Source organism: Raphanus sativus, chromosome 6, assembly GCF_000801105.2.
Source record: "Raphanus sativus cultivar WK10039 chromosome 6, ASM80110v3, whole genome shotgun sequence".
NCBI classification, from domain to species: domain Eukaryota; kingdom Viridiplantae; phylum Streptophyta; class Magnoliopsida; order Brassicales; family Brassicaceae; genus Raphanus; species Raphanus sativus.
The window spans coordinates 21,224,675-21,240,736 of record NC_079516.1 but is presented as its reverse complement, the minus strand read 5'-3'; the positions used below and the strand labels follow the sequence as shown (position 1 = coordinate 21,240,736).

The window sequence follows — 16,062 nt, the reverse complement described above, 5'->3', positions numbered from 1 at the left end:
GTTTATTTCTCAATTTTTAAATTGATTTATATTCAGATTTCAGATTGGTTAGGCACAACGGAAAGAGATCTGGAGAGAATCGTATTTTAACCATTAGCTTATCATTACAAGTCTGAAATAAATTGTAAGAACCTTTTAAATCGACCTAAACCGGCTTACTAAATCGCCTCTGGTTCAATTGGTCTTTAATTTACTTTCTTTTTTTTGTCAGTTTACTTGTATAATTCTATATAAATATTATTTGTAAAGTGATTTGCCACATGTTTTCTCTACAATCATTTTTATAAAAAAATATAACATGACTAAGAAAATTTATTACATGTCTTATAGATAAATATGACATAGAAATCTACATTTAATGTTGATATACATTTTTGGTAAACTTTGTAGAATATGAAAATAACTTATAGATTATATTTAATATTGATTTATATTTTTGGTAGACTTTTTATAATGTGGTAATTACTCATATCTAAATCATCACTAAAATAAATATATTTAAATATAACCTCACAAATTTGAAATATTATTTAATTTAAATTTATAATTATACAATTTTATTACTACATATTACGATCAAATTTTTCTACGTTTTTTTTTAAATTATAAAATTTTAATCTTGATATTTATTTTCTTGTAGATATCTATAAATTTTATAAATCTTGTTTATTTTTAATTTTTGATAACTACAAAAAAATTATATGAATTTTTAGTAATTTTATACAACTTGATTTAATATATTTAACCAAAATAAATAGATAAAAATTATCTAAGAATATTATTTTAAATATATACATATATTTTTAAATATAATTAAAATAAACAAAAGTATTTTCTCTCAATTTTATGCTTAATTAAATAAAATTTATATTAATGTTGATCAAAATAAAAAATATATTAGTAATTTTATTTTAAATATAATTTTAATTAAAAGATTTATTACTGCACATGGTGCAGAAAACACCTAGTTGTGTATATACTAGAAAGTTTTGATATTGAATTTTTTTTGGTAAACCAATAATGTGAACTCAGTAGTCAGTACCTCACACAAAAAAAAAGAGATTAGAAAGTCTCACTATTTAGTGTTGATATTGGATATGCTGTACAATTTTGGAAGAACTTAATTTTGTGGTTTGACGACAAATGCAATTTTTTCATTTTGACGGGAAAATAGAATTAGCGATTTTGGTGGAAAAATGTGATTTAGAGGTTTGGGTAAAAAAAATTTCCTTTTGTTATTTTGGCGAAAATTGTTTTTTTGTGGATTTGTCAGAAATGTCTTTTTGCTATTTTGGCAAAAAAAAAGAAGAAGTGATTATGCAATTTTTGGGAAGATGAAACATAAAAAATACTACTGTTTTAGTGAACAATGGAATTTGCATTTTTTGTAAGAAAATGTATTTTTTTTTTGGTTTCGGCGATAAAATGCGTTTTCTAGTTTTTGTGTTGAAAATGTAATTTTACAATTTTTGGCGGGAAAAATACAATTTCCGATTTTGGCACAAAATGTAATTTTGAAGATTTTTAGAAAAATATATCATGATTATTTTTCTGTCTAAACTTGGTTCTAAATATTTTATTAGGATATTACAAAATTGTAATTTGTTATTTTGGACAGTTTCATTTCGATTTAGATGCACCAATTAAATTTACCTGGATGAGTCATTGAGTGAATCTCATTTAAACTAAAATTTGAAAATAACTTATTCTAATGGTTTTTGAATTTGATAATAATATTCATTCACAAAAGTTTGTAAAATTATTAAGGCCAGAAGTGCAGGAAAAACACTTTTAATATACACATATTTAATAAATCACATTAAAAGAATATTTAATATGATTCAGCATTCCTAAAGAAATGCTGAATATCAAAACAATTAATATGTTTTAGCTATTTTGACTAATCTACACAAATTGGCTAACCGGAGATAAATGCATTATTTAAAAATTAAATTTTAGTATTCATTTAAATATTAAACAAAAATGAAAATATCATTATAACTATTATTATGATTTAGTATCTATATTATTAAAACTGAAATACCTTTTAATACTGTTTGGAAATATAGATAACATGGTAAATGAGAATTGTTTGGAATCATAGATATCAGATTAATTACTTCATTTTATTTACATAATTAGCCATTATAATTACAATAAATTAAATATTTCCTTTTTGTATTTTTATTTTCAGATCATGCAACTACATTTAAAATCAGTTTAAATTAATTAATTATAATGGTTGTTGTTTTTTGTGGTGAAAATAAAAGCACAAACTTAAATATATAGTCTATATTAAAATTTTTATAAGAAATATATTAATATCTTCTTTAGTTTAGTCAAATATAAAAATTTCTAAAGTTCAATTTTCAAGAAAACAAAATATCATAAAATTGATAATAATATATAAAACTAAGGTAAAAAATTTGTAGGTGTTTTTCATTTTAAAATAAATTAACAAAAACCAACAAGTTAATATATGAATAGTAAAATTATATCAAATTGCATAAAGTTAAAAAGTTTTGATATAATATTATGTACACGTAAAAAAATTATTATCAAACATCTATATTAAAATATAGTATTCTACTCTATATGTAAATTATGACATAAAAATATACATGAGATTTTGTTTGTATAAAACTAATAGTTTATGAGTTTACGTTAAACACAAGTTAAATCAAACATCCGTGTGGGGTCGCGGCTCAAGTCCTAGTTTAAATATTTATATTGAGATATGTTAATAGAAAATATGTTGCAATCAGATCATGAATACTATATTTTCTTTATTATATATCTATTCTATTAATTTTGCAGTTTGCCCCATTGATAAAAGTTATGTCCATCTTTTAATTTGTATAACTGCATCTACAATATAATGTAAATATAACTGCATCTAGAATATTATTTAACCGTAACTTCCAAACTTCCTCTATTTTCACGTAAAGCATACAATACATGTGAGGCCCATGTTCTAAACAAGTTGACAAGTCGATTATAACAAATAATATTACGGTTGTATTTATCGAGAGCATACAATATAACTGCCTTTAGGCTTTAGAACCCATTGATATATAGTTTTAAATATATTACGGTTATGTGTTAAAAAGATACATTACGGTTAGTTCTAAAACAAAGGAATGGGTCACGAGACCAATTAGTTAATAGGTTTTAACGGTCTAAATAGATTTATATTATTATCATAGGTCGAAATTTGAATTCATATTTATGCTATCAAAATTCATAGATTTATGTTTACGTAACTAACTAAACGAATATACATAACAAATGGTTGTATAAGATCTATAAGTTATATGCAATTTGTACAAACCCAAACTTTTTTCTTTTTACAAACCCAAATTTAATAAATGAACTAGTGGTGTGTCCGCGCTACGCGCGGATTGTTAGTTTTTTGTGTTATTTAGATATGAATATTTTTTGGTGATGTTGTTGTTTAGTTTTTGATATTCAACTGATGTAGCAATTTGTATGTTTTTTGTATAATTTGAAATGCAGACAATGTTTTGACATTTGTGTCAATGAGGTTGTATTATTGATGTTTGATGCGTTTGATTCATGGAAGTAGAAGAAACCTTTCATGTTATACATGTGTATGGTTTGTAGTTCACCTTTTGTGCTTAACGTATTAGATAAATGTGCAAATTACTAATTATGTATGTGTGCAGACATAGAGAAATAGTTAGAGTGATAAGTGTATATGATTTTGAAGGTTGAGTGTCAATATATCTGTAAATATTGAGCAGAATGTTTTAACCCATTAAGTCATTGTACTTTTAAAATTTAAGGTGATAAATTTGTCCAGTACTTTAAGAATAAAATTAAAATTTGACATTTAAAAAGGGGACAATTTGGAAATATACATTCAAATGAGATTATATTTTGAGAAGCAGATCATATCTTTACCCATAGGAGGAGATTCTAATAATGGATCTATATATTTTGTAAAATCAGAACAGATAGAGATATGACAAAACAACATTCATGTTTAGGATATAAAAGAAGATGAGTTAGTGGCGTTTATATGTGGCAGCTTTGACTTAACCATCTGTATGTCCACCTATATCATTCACATTGAGTTTTAGAAGGAAACGGATTATCATCAATGATCTTCTTTTGTTGTTCTACATCCGATAAATAATAAGTACATAATTAAATATTTCACATGATTAAAAGTTATGTATATATTTTTAAAATATTTAATAATTAAATGTCAGTATATTTTCAAATATTTAATGATTAAATATCAATATATGGACAAAAAGTCTTATTACATATGAATAAATGTACTTTTGAGAAAACAATATTTTCCAAATTTCAAATCCTGAATAAGGGACTTAGAGCATCTCCAATGTACCTTTCTATTTTTTTCTCTAAAATAGAGAAACTCTATTATAGAGGTGGATTTGCTCCAATGTATGCTTCTATAATAGAGTTTCTCTATTTTAGAGGAAAATATAGAGGAATTCTATTTTTTACCTCTATATTTAGAGATGGAAATAGCATATCTCTATATTTTCCTCTAAAATATAGAGATTAAAATAGAGGTGGGTTGGAGATGGTCTTAGTAAATTATCGCTTTTAAAAACTTGTAAACATTCTAATTAATTTCACTATATTACTGCTTAGACGTCTGGGCTTTCATTATCCCGTAGAGTTTTTGTTATTTTTGGGGGACCTAATGTGTTAGCAAATCAAGTTGGGCCATTTATGAGTTTAAGATTAGCCAACCATTAATATAGCTGCGTTATCAGCTGGTTGTAGATTCATAATTTTAACGTGCAGGTAACACATTCTATATTGTTAATTAACAGGAATGGGGTATATTATAGGGGATGTAATCATAGTGGTTGATTGTAATAGTCTGCTGATATTTGACATTGGCGGTTTATCATTCTTTGGTCTAGGTAGTATGTTTAACCATGATGGTTATTCCTTCATCATATCCAAGCACAACCCTGTAAAATGCAAACACATTTGTTGTTGATGGTTTTGTATAATACTGATCCGGCATCAGCTCTTAGCAATTCTGACCACCATTAGCTTTCCAAATCGTCAATCTCAGAAGAGAACTAAGAACAAATCAGAAACAAAGATCTTACCAACAAGACAAAACTCTACTCATGAAAAATAATCTAACAAACTGTTCGACTTATAGAAATATAAAATGAGGAAGCTTTTTCCAAAAAAGAAAAATGAGGAAGCAGGAATACAGAAACTCACAGGCCCGAACATTTTATGTAACCAATGGTCCAAAAACTCTCGAGAACATAATTCAGAGTGTTCTCTAGCCTGAAAAATATATAAAATAGATATAACAAACTAAAAGACAAAATAGAGAAAACAAACTCTAGCCTGTACATACATTGTGGATGTGCCCTTTGAGCGTCTGGATACAACTTTTGATTTGATAGTCCCATTCCTGTCAGATTCTTCATCTCGTTTGGATCTTCCTCTTAAAAATCACAAAAAATCAATAATTAGTCAAAGACCAACATAACAACTAATCTATAAACAAACAGTTGGTTGACACTTGGTTTACCTGTAGTTTCTTGTTGCAGGAACCTAAAACTCTTTATAGGGATCCGTTTTAGCGTTTCAGAGACCTCAAGAAAAACGGTTTTATCTGTAAATCTAATAGAAAGATGGCTTTCTCCAAAAAGTAAGCTGGGTTGCATATTGTGACAACAAAAACACTAAGCTCATACAGAGAGCCTTCCTTCAATATGTATTTCAAGGTGTTGATCATGTGCACACTAATTGATGCTTGGACTCGCGTATCCTGAGAGTTGAAGGCATAAAACATCATCAACTTGTAGTTAAATTTTATAATGTGAAACCGATGATAAAAATAGAAACCGACATACCTTCCAGCAATGAGAAGCATATCAATACCCATCAGCTCACTGGCTTTCTTTACATTTCATGCTTACCAAAAGCGGAGAAGTCGAGCCTAGACTAACTGTCTACAGCCCTCGCTTCAAGTCAGAGAATTTAAGATGAGAACTTGCCATTATCACAATCGTCGATTTAGAGAGACTGGGGCAAACAAGTTCGATCGAAGATTTTGCAGGGGACTCTCAGAAAGTATTTATATACACTGAATTAATATTCTCAAAAAACGAATTAGAGAAGCAATGAAGAGGAAGTCATGGGAGCGTTATGTCGCCCGGAGAAGGTGAAAAGGAATCGTTAAGTCGACGGTTTCTAAGCTCCCAGTTTACATTCTACAAAGACTTGAAAGGGATAGGTTTAAATCCGGGTCCAACTTATCATCTGAAGCCCAAAAACTTAGCCTTAACCCTACTAAATACAAAAAATAAACCAAGCCCAATCTATACTAATAAATAAATCAGGACGAAGTTCGACAACCAAAAGCAAACGCAAAAAGTGCTTACGTGTCTGATTTTAGAGCATGGTGTGCTGACGTGGCTGAATGTGGAGATTTCCTAGTCTACTTTATTAATATAGATACAAGTACAAGATTTATATGTTATATGTAGTTTCTTCGAACCCAAACTAAATATACATATTTTCAAACAGAACGTTCAACTACATTCTTATTTAGGGATTAGAATACATGTGATGTTTCAAAATATAAATACTGATGTTACATTTTCATAAATAATATTCCATCACGAGAAAATAACGAGAACTTGAACAAAGATAAATCCTTTTGATTGACATTGAAATTACATATTTGAATTATTGTTTTGTTTTAACCAAAACGAAAAAAAATTAAAATTATGATCCGACCTCAACTGTCAAACCATATATCTTACTTAAGTTTCAAATATTGTTTTATTCAAATCAAAAATATATAACTGTATATGAATTTTGATAATAGATAAAAGGTTTATTATAAATATATTTTATATATTTTTATAATAATTATATTAAAGAATTATTGTTTAAATTAAATAACTCGCAGATAACCGTAAAATTAAGCGGAACGGGTACAAAATTATTTGTTTGTGGGTTATACGGGTCAGATTTTTTGACCAGAACAAAACTGAAACCCGCGGATTGGCGGATCAGCGGGCCTGGTTCGATCCGCAACCCATCCTTAACCGAACGTATACCGGATCAATTTTTAAATTGCCATTATTTAATAAAATATATTTTGATTTACACACAAATATAATTACAAAGAAACATACAAAAATAATCACAAAGAAAACACAAATATGAAAACTAAATTTAAAACAAAAAATATACCCGCCCTTTTAAGGGCGGGTCAAAATCTAGTTTATACTATTAAAAGGAAAGCAGTTTTGAAAAGTCGACTTATGAAAGTTGTTTGGATTCTTTTATTAGAGTTAAATTTTATTAGTCTTACCTTATATATTTGTAACAATATATTAGTCAATACCATATATTAACCCTATTTTTATTCTTTCCTCTAACAATATGTGCGATATTATTAATTGATATCATTAGTTTGTTACCGAAATTTGAGGAAATCAAATTATGGTGACTTTCCTAAAACGTTAAAGTCAAAATAAATCATATTAATATCGTTAGTTTGTTGCACCTATTGTGCATGCCATGATGCCCATATGCAGCCTGTCGATTTTTTTTTGTCATCATAGCCTGTCCATATATGCTTTTTGATTGTTTATTGTTTATACTTCTTGATTAAAGTGAACTATGTATTTAATTTAGTACAATATATATGATGGACGTCTATAATTATCCAACTAAAAACATGGTTCGAAATCTTTTTTTTTTATTATTACTACTCTTCAATTTATATGATACGCTTTTTATATAAATTAGCTTTATGCTCAGGGTCTACAATATTTATATATTGTATCATTAACATATTGTACTATATCAGTTTACATTATATAGTTTCAAATATTTAAAAATCAAATTTAATAAAATAGTTTTGCAAATCATATGTTAAAACAAATTATATATATATATATATATATATATATACATCAACTTAATTTTTTATAAAAAGTATTATAATAAAAAATATTAAGAGAATTTAAGAACTATTAAAACATAGAAATATATTCTATTGAATTAGCCAATAAAATCTAGCAAGTAAAACTTAATCCATATAAATTTAACAAATGCAACTTTTATAAAATACACAAAATATAGTGAGAGATGAGGTCTGGGTATTCAGATATTTGGGTCAAGTCCTTTTTATTTAGGTTCTTTCGGTTTTAAACATCTGATTTTTTGTTAAATTAGTGTCCCGATCGCTTCATATCCGGATCGGTTTAGGAATAATAATTCAAATACATGTAATATTTGGGTATGTAGCAGGTCTAGGTTGATTCAGGTATTAATATCTGAAAAGATATGAAGTACCTGAAAACTTGAAAATGATCTGAAACTTGAAAAATAATCAAAAAACCAATTCAAATACCGGAAAAGATCTGAAATGCTTTCCAAAATATAACCCGAAAAAACAAAAATACCGAAAATATATTTAAAAGTTTGAAATTTTACATGAATACTTAACCCAAAAAGAATATCGGTAATAATGAAGCATATCCAAAATACTTAAATATACCTAATATATACAAAATATTTCATGTACTTTAAGAATCAGACTGGGTTTTGGGTAGGATCCGTCCGAACCAAGATCTGCTGTCCAAAAGAATACCCAATATGTATATTTCTCTGGATTCATATACAATCGTTTTTTTTTCAGATTTCAGTAAATGTCTAGGCTTAAGAGAGAATTATATAAAAATGTATATATAAAATATCAAAAAACTAATTTATAAATTATATAATTTTTAAAAAATTTGCTTCTTCAATATGATACAATTTTGTAAAATAATAATGTGCAACAACCACAAAGTACTAATTCATGTAAAATTTTGTCTATAGCCAAAAACAAAACCCGCGCTTTCGAAGCGCGGGTCAAAATCTAGTATTTAATAGTTAAATAACTTACTATATTCAAAAATTATATTCCAAAACAGCATCTCCAACAGACTGCGAGAGAAATTGACATCAACACTTTAAACACTGGATTGTATTGGTGAGTTTTCTTGACTTCTTTTTCAGTTTTAATAATAGTAGTGATGTAAACACCAAATAAACTAGATGTATATGAACTAAACCTTGTTGAAGTATTATGCCTAAATATCCTAACTAAAGGGAAAACAATCGGAAAGGAAGAACCCTTCACAACCCCTTATAAAGACTACTCTCAATAACACTGCTAAACTCCGTAGAATACTTACCGAAATTTTGATCACATGCTTAAAAGTAAAATGAAGGGGGGGGGGGGGGGGGGGTCTGAATTTAGTGTTTTGTCAAAGTGTGCAATTTAAAGCGTTTGGATGCGTCTGAATCTGATGTCCGTGGGCTTTTAACACATTGCATTAAGCTGATAACTATTATAGAGTCTAAACAGAGCTTCTTTATCTAACGTTGCTTGCATCACAATTTTATAATCTCGAAATAAAATAAAAGAGATAGGTATGAAACTAGATTGAAGACGAAGAATCTCACTCAGAGTTCCACAAACTACTGTCATAGTTTAATTATTATAAAAAAAAAACTATAAAACTAACAAGACTGCAGAAAACAAGAAAACAAAAGAAGCTGCAGGCCGAACTCACAGGTCCATGACCAAGACCCCCGAAATAGAAGTTATTCCCACAGGCCTCTGTGTTCGACTTCATTATCATATATAAATCTTCGTGGTCTGCAGTCTGCTTGCAGGTTGAAATCTTCCACTGGTTGAAGGGAATTGTGTTCGTCAGCGATGTTGAGGTTACAGAAATAGGCAGATTTTCTGTAACCTTTCTTAGGAAACTCCCTGGATCCATCTGAGTTATTGTGCTCAGGCCAGAGGTGTTTCGGATTAAGATCTCTCCGCCCCACTATACCATTGTAAATTATTTTATTATTTAGATCAAATTTACAATGTTCAATATTAAACTAGCATATGTTTCAGTTTTTACTGACATTTAAGAAACATTTTTATCATAAAAAAATCTTACATTATATAAAATGAAACAGTCGAGTCACCTAACTAATAAATTAAGTACTTACTATGATATGTTGTTCCATAAATAGACTATTTTCCGCCATAATTAATCTTTTTGGTTAAATATATTTGCACTAATTAACCATTAGCTATCAAAGAAATGTTCCTGACGATAAAAATACTTTTTATAAGATTCCCATATATATGTGCTAATATACGAAGAGATATATATTTCTGAAATTCTTTCAAATTTTATCCTAATGATATATTTTTTCTTAACATTTATTATATTTTGCATACATTTTGCTTATGTTTTTCTGAAGTTATAAACATATAAATTTTTATTATAATCAAATTAAATATATTATTAAATAGTTTACTCTTATTATGCAAATGATGGTAAATGAGTTACTATCATATTTCAGAGAACTAACTACAAATATAAATATATATCAATGAAATTGTGTATGTCACAATTAACTTAATATAAAGTTATATTTTTAAGAGCCATATCATCTTTTTGAGAATGAATGTCATGATGACATGTAAACAATTTTTGAAAAATTGTTTCACAAATAATGTTTGGAAAATTATAAAACTTACCAAAATATAAATTTACATAAATAAAACTGTCCATGTCAAAATTATTTTGATACCATGTTATATTTTTCAAAAGCTATGTCTTTTTTGTGAAAATGAATATAGTGATGACATGAAGCAATCTTTAAAAAACTTCATCACAAATAAGATTTAGGGATTTTTTTCAATAAAAGATATTTTGAACTGAGAAAAATCAATCTATTAATTAATCTAATAAATCAATCATCAATCGCTCAATTTTGATAATCTATCACGATTAAAAGTAAATAAATTCAAAATTGAGAACATAAATTAACTGTTTCTTTACATCATTTAGTACGTTTTGGTTAAAATTCAAACATTTAACTAATTACAAAATTTTGACTTAATTAATAATATCTTAATTTTGGATTTTTTTAAAACACACTTCTAATTATTTCTTTTAAAAAAAAAAATATATATATATATATATATATTTTTTTTTTAATTTCTAAAATTTATCTATGGAAATATTGTATATTGTAAATATATTATTAGTTTGTTTTATTAATGTTAACTAGGTGTTTTCCTGCACCATGTGCAGTATGAAATTTTTTAAAATTTAATTTATACTAGATTCTGACCCGCCCTTAAAAGGGCGGGTATATGTTTTGTTTTAATTTTTCTAGAAATATAATTGGATATATTTTTTGTTTTATTTTTGTTATAATTTAATTTTTATATTTATATTTAAGTCATATTTGTGTGTTTAAGGTCACATTTTTGTTTTAATTGTATAATATTGTTTTAAATGATTAATAAGAGGTTTTAATCAATACTATTAAACATGAACATTACCTATTGATATAAGTGTGGTCCAATTATTTTAATATAATTATTAAAACTTATTAATCATTTAAAAAAATATTATAAAAATATAACTAAAAACACAGATAACAATTTAAATTTTTAAAAAATATAAAACAAAAAATATACCCGCACTTTTAGGGACATATCAGAATCTAATAGCAATTTAAAATTGATCTGTCATATGCTCGTTTTTTCCTAATCATTATGTCCGTATGCCTATTTATTTGTAACATTTCTGTAGTTTTATATGTTAAAGAAATTAAATTTATAAAAATTATACAACCGTCCTATGACTTCTCGTTTGCTATAAAACTATATAAACTGCTTCTTGTTTTCTTTTTACTTGTTTCAAATATTTTAATATCAATTATATATACTATTTTGTTAAGCCCGTAAAAACAGTTAAAAAGCAAGAAGCAGTTTAACTATAATTAATGTTGATATCAGAAATTATATGTGGTTGTTAAATTGTCCACTACCCCGAAAAATAGGGATTAAGTTTTCGTTTCTTTACAACGTATATAGAGAATTACAACTTTTAACTCTAAATCAGAACGTTATGTGCAGTTATATAAAATAAGAAGTTATATTTCATTTTTGAAAAAAAGTAAAACATGAGAATAAGTAGTTAGACATAACCTCTATCAATTGGTCATGTTGAAGAATTAATAGAATAGATTTAAAAATAAAGTTTATTAAATATATAGATTTTATTATTTTTTACCAATATTTAAATATAGATTTGATTTAGTTAACATATTAAATTAAGATAAAATGATTTTGTTTGTTTAAAAATATATTATATATATATATATATATGTATATTTAAATTATAATCTTAGATAGTATTTTCGATATATTTATATGGTTTAAATATATTAAATAAATTTGTATAAAAGTGACAAAATGATATAAAATTGTATAATTATAAAAAAATTTAAACTAAACAATATTTATAAATTTGTAAATAAAGAAACTAATGATTTTACGATTAGAAAATCTAATTTGTTTTTAAATGTAGAAATTTTTGAAAGCTTTAGTAATAAAAATTGTATAACTAATAAAATAATATTTCGAAATTTGTAATGTTATATATGAATATATTTATTTTATAAATAATGTATGAGATATTACCATATAAAAAAGTTTACCAAAAATAAATATCAATGCTAAATTTAATGTATGAGTTATTATCATATTCTAAAAATTTACCAAAAATATAATCAACATTAAATGAAATAATTCATGTCATATTTTTCTAGAAGCCATGTCATCAATTTTATTAGCCATATCATATTAATTTGTGAAACTGATTGTAGAGATGACATGTGGCAAAATCACTTCTCAAATAATGTATAAAGGATAATGATATATGAGTTATTACTATATTTTCGAGAACTTAACAGAAAATATAATTTATATAAATTAAAGTTTCAAATTTTTAAAAAATTAGCTATACCATATTTCAAAATTAGCTATGCAATGTCATATTCTCATAAATCTTGTCATTTTTCTTTTCTGAAAATAAATATGATAATGACATGTAAGCCATTTTTGAAAAATCACTTCAGAAATAATGTACAGGAAATTAACATAATACATGATTTCTTATTTGTTAGATTTTATTTTATCCACATAAGTTTATATCGTTAAAATGTTATGGTTTGGATTCCTTTATTTTTATAAAATTAAGTATGTTTTACTTGAGTTTGTACTCCTAATAAATTTTATTCTTGTTACTATACTTTAAGTTGCAATATATAACTTAGTATACAATCATATAATAGGATAACATGAACCGTCCATATGGTTATGGAAATAATAATTAAAAATAAGACAAATTAGACATTTCTTTAGCAAACATAAATGAAGAATGTAAATGATGTGAAAACCACAAATGCGTGGTCTAATGGCTGGTGAATTCTGATGAGCTAAGTGATCAGGTTTGAATCAACTCCATGAAACTAAAAATATGTGGATATGTGACAATGAATTGGATTTCAATTGAATACTAGATTTTGACCCGCACTTTTTAAAGCGCGGGAGCGGGATACTTTATGATGTGAAATTCCTTTAACATATTATAAAGTGTATGGTATGTTGTCTATTTAATCTTTTGCATTTAAATCCACATTTTTAAAACTCAATCCATACCCGTATTCAATCCGTACTCACGATCTAACCGGTAAATCTGTTAATCCGATATATAATTTAGCTTGGGTTTTAAGAAATAACCATTATTTAAAACTTCAATAAACCCGCAAAATAGCTAAAACCCGATGCTACCAGTTTAATCGAAAAGTGATCGATGTGTAATCCAATTTGATTTAACTTGTTATTTTTTAAATTTAAAATAAAATCTCAATGTTTTCATTAGATATTTAAATACTTAGCTATTTCAATTTTATTGTACTTTTTATTATATGTGGTAGCTCCAGCTGTTACAAAAACTGTTTAATTGTTTTTTATATATTTATGTGAAACAAAAATTAAGAAAATATATTTAAAAATTTTACTAAAATTTTAACATGATTTTTATTGTATTTCTAATATTGATATGTATAATTATATATTGAATTGATTAAACTATTGACATACATTTTACTTGCAACCGACCCAATAACCCAATGACTAAAGCATTCGGGTACAAAGTCTGCATAAATTTAAAAAACATGACTTAAACATATTTTTACCTTTTATAACTTTTATAATTTAAAATTTTATTACATTTTTAAAAAATGATATATGAATTTATATACTAATACCACGTATATTGATCATATATCTCGAAAGCTAATATAATTTATTGGTTATATCGGATTGTAATATTATTTGAAGACTTTGTATTAATAGGATATTGCCAATCTATTAATTTTAGTAGTTAAATAGGATTTTTATATTTGTAAAAAAGAGTTATTAAGATATTGTCTCTAACATATAAGACTTATTTTACGATTATTTGTAGTCAAATATTTAGAAGTTACTATTTTTTAAGAAGTTGTCGAATATACTAAAAACTGTTAATGTACTAAAATTCATTAATTATTTTATGTTGCATATTAATAGGAAAATAGGATCTGCAGTGTACCAAATTTTCCATATTAATAGGAAATAAATATTCTCAATTTAAATAGTTAGCATAATATTTGTTTTTAAAAATAAATGATAATGGCACTCATGTAAATAGTTTGAAAAGGTAAGGGGATGTCAAAAAAATGTCTGCTGTTTTAATTGTATTGATTCTGAGAGAAGGTTTATCTGTAAATTAAAAGTCCTTCCTTTTGAAATTAGTATGGGCCATCCAAAATTACAAATACTTTTAATTAATAAAAAAAAAGTAAATGAAAAAAATATTAGAACAAAAGTTTCTGTGAGATATTGTAGAAAGTTGGTCATGTCCGGTACCAAAGACAAATGAGCATAATCTATTCTATTAAAATAGAAGTCACAAACTCAATTCATGTATAATATTTTATCTTGGATCATCTACTAGGAAATAATCACATTTAATTGTCTTATATTTTATTTTCATAATAATATTACATTTATACTCACATTGCCAACAACTACTAAACAAACTTACTATAGATTTGACGAACAAAGTAGAACCTCTGAATTAATACGTAAATTGTGTACCTTATGTCCAACTCATACATACTACATGAATCGTGTACTGTATGTTGTGCTCTATACAACATACAAATAAAGGATGATATCAATTATGTGGCTATGAATATCCATGCTTTTTATGTTAGTAAACTAGGTTAAGATCCGCACCTTGCGCAGAATAAACATTATATATAAATTATTTTTATGTTTTATATATATTTTTACATATTATAAAATAATAAGCAGATATCAAATATTTACAAATTCAGTAACTATAATGTATATAATTAAATTGGTGTGCACACGTAAATAAATGTTATTAATCCAAACAAACAATATTTCTACTTCATATGGTAAATAGTTACATTTAAATGATATAGAATAGACATATAGTATATTTTTAATAATGATATTATTAAATAATTTCTTACAATTTTTTGATTATTTGTATCTTTTATAACAAACTTTAAATCATGGATAACAATTTTTTTTATTGTTAGATGTTTAATATTTTAGAAATTTATAATTTCTTTAAAAATTTCAAATTTAAATATTAAGCTGCCACTATTTATTCAAAGATTTTATCAAATAAAAAAAATGTTCAGAGCAAATTTAGAAATGAAAATATTTACGTATTTTTATGCTATATAGTTTAATTTAAATGATATATATATAATATTGATAAAATGAGACTTCTTACTTATATGATTTTGTAATCATTTATATCTTGTCATAACAAAAATTTTAAACCATAGATCACAAAAATTTCAGTGAGACACTTATAACAATTTTAGTAATTTATAGTCATTTTTAAATTTAAAATATGACATATACGAAAAGATATAAAATTTTATTATATGGTTAATGTGATTGTTTTATTTATTTTTATAAGTTAATTTTTTAAAAAAAAATGATAGAAGACACTAATTTTTATCAAATCTCTATTATTTAAATCATTAATTGACATATATACTTTAGTTACATTAGGAAATTCTGTATTTTTATTTAAGGAATGTATTTTTATTTAAAGAATGAATGAA

At 25.4% G+C, this 16,062-nt stretch overlaps 1 long non-coding RNA gene across 2 annotated transcripts; it reads right to left on the bottom strand.

Annotated features, from left to right (window-relative positions):
- Positions 1-4,756: 4,756 nt before the first annotated feature.
- Positions 4,757-6,221, bottom strand: LOC108810677 (uncharacterized). 2 transcript variants are annotated; one of them, XR_001943157.2, is made up of 4 exons: positions 5,886-6,221; positions 5,561-5,800; positions 5,384-5,473; positions 4,757-5,310 (listed from the first exon to the last, which is right to left on the bottom strand). It is a non-coding gene; the product is annotated as an uncharacterized LOC108810677 (long non-coding RNA). The 2 variants fall into 2 exon arrangements; XR_008935338.1 differs by having other exon boundaries at positions 4,757-5,473.
- Between the last annotated feature and the right edge of the window lie 9,841 nt (positions 6,222-16,062).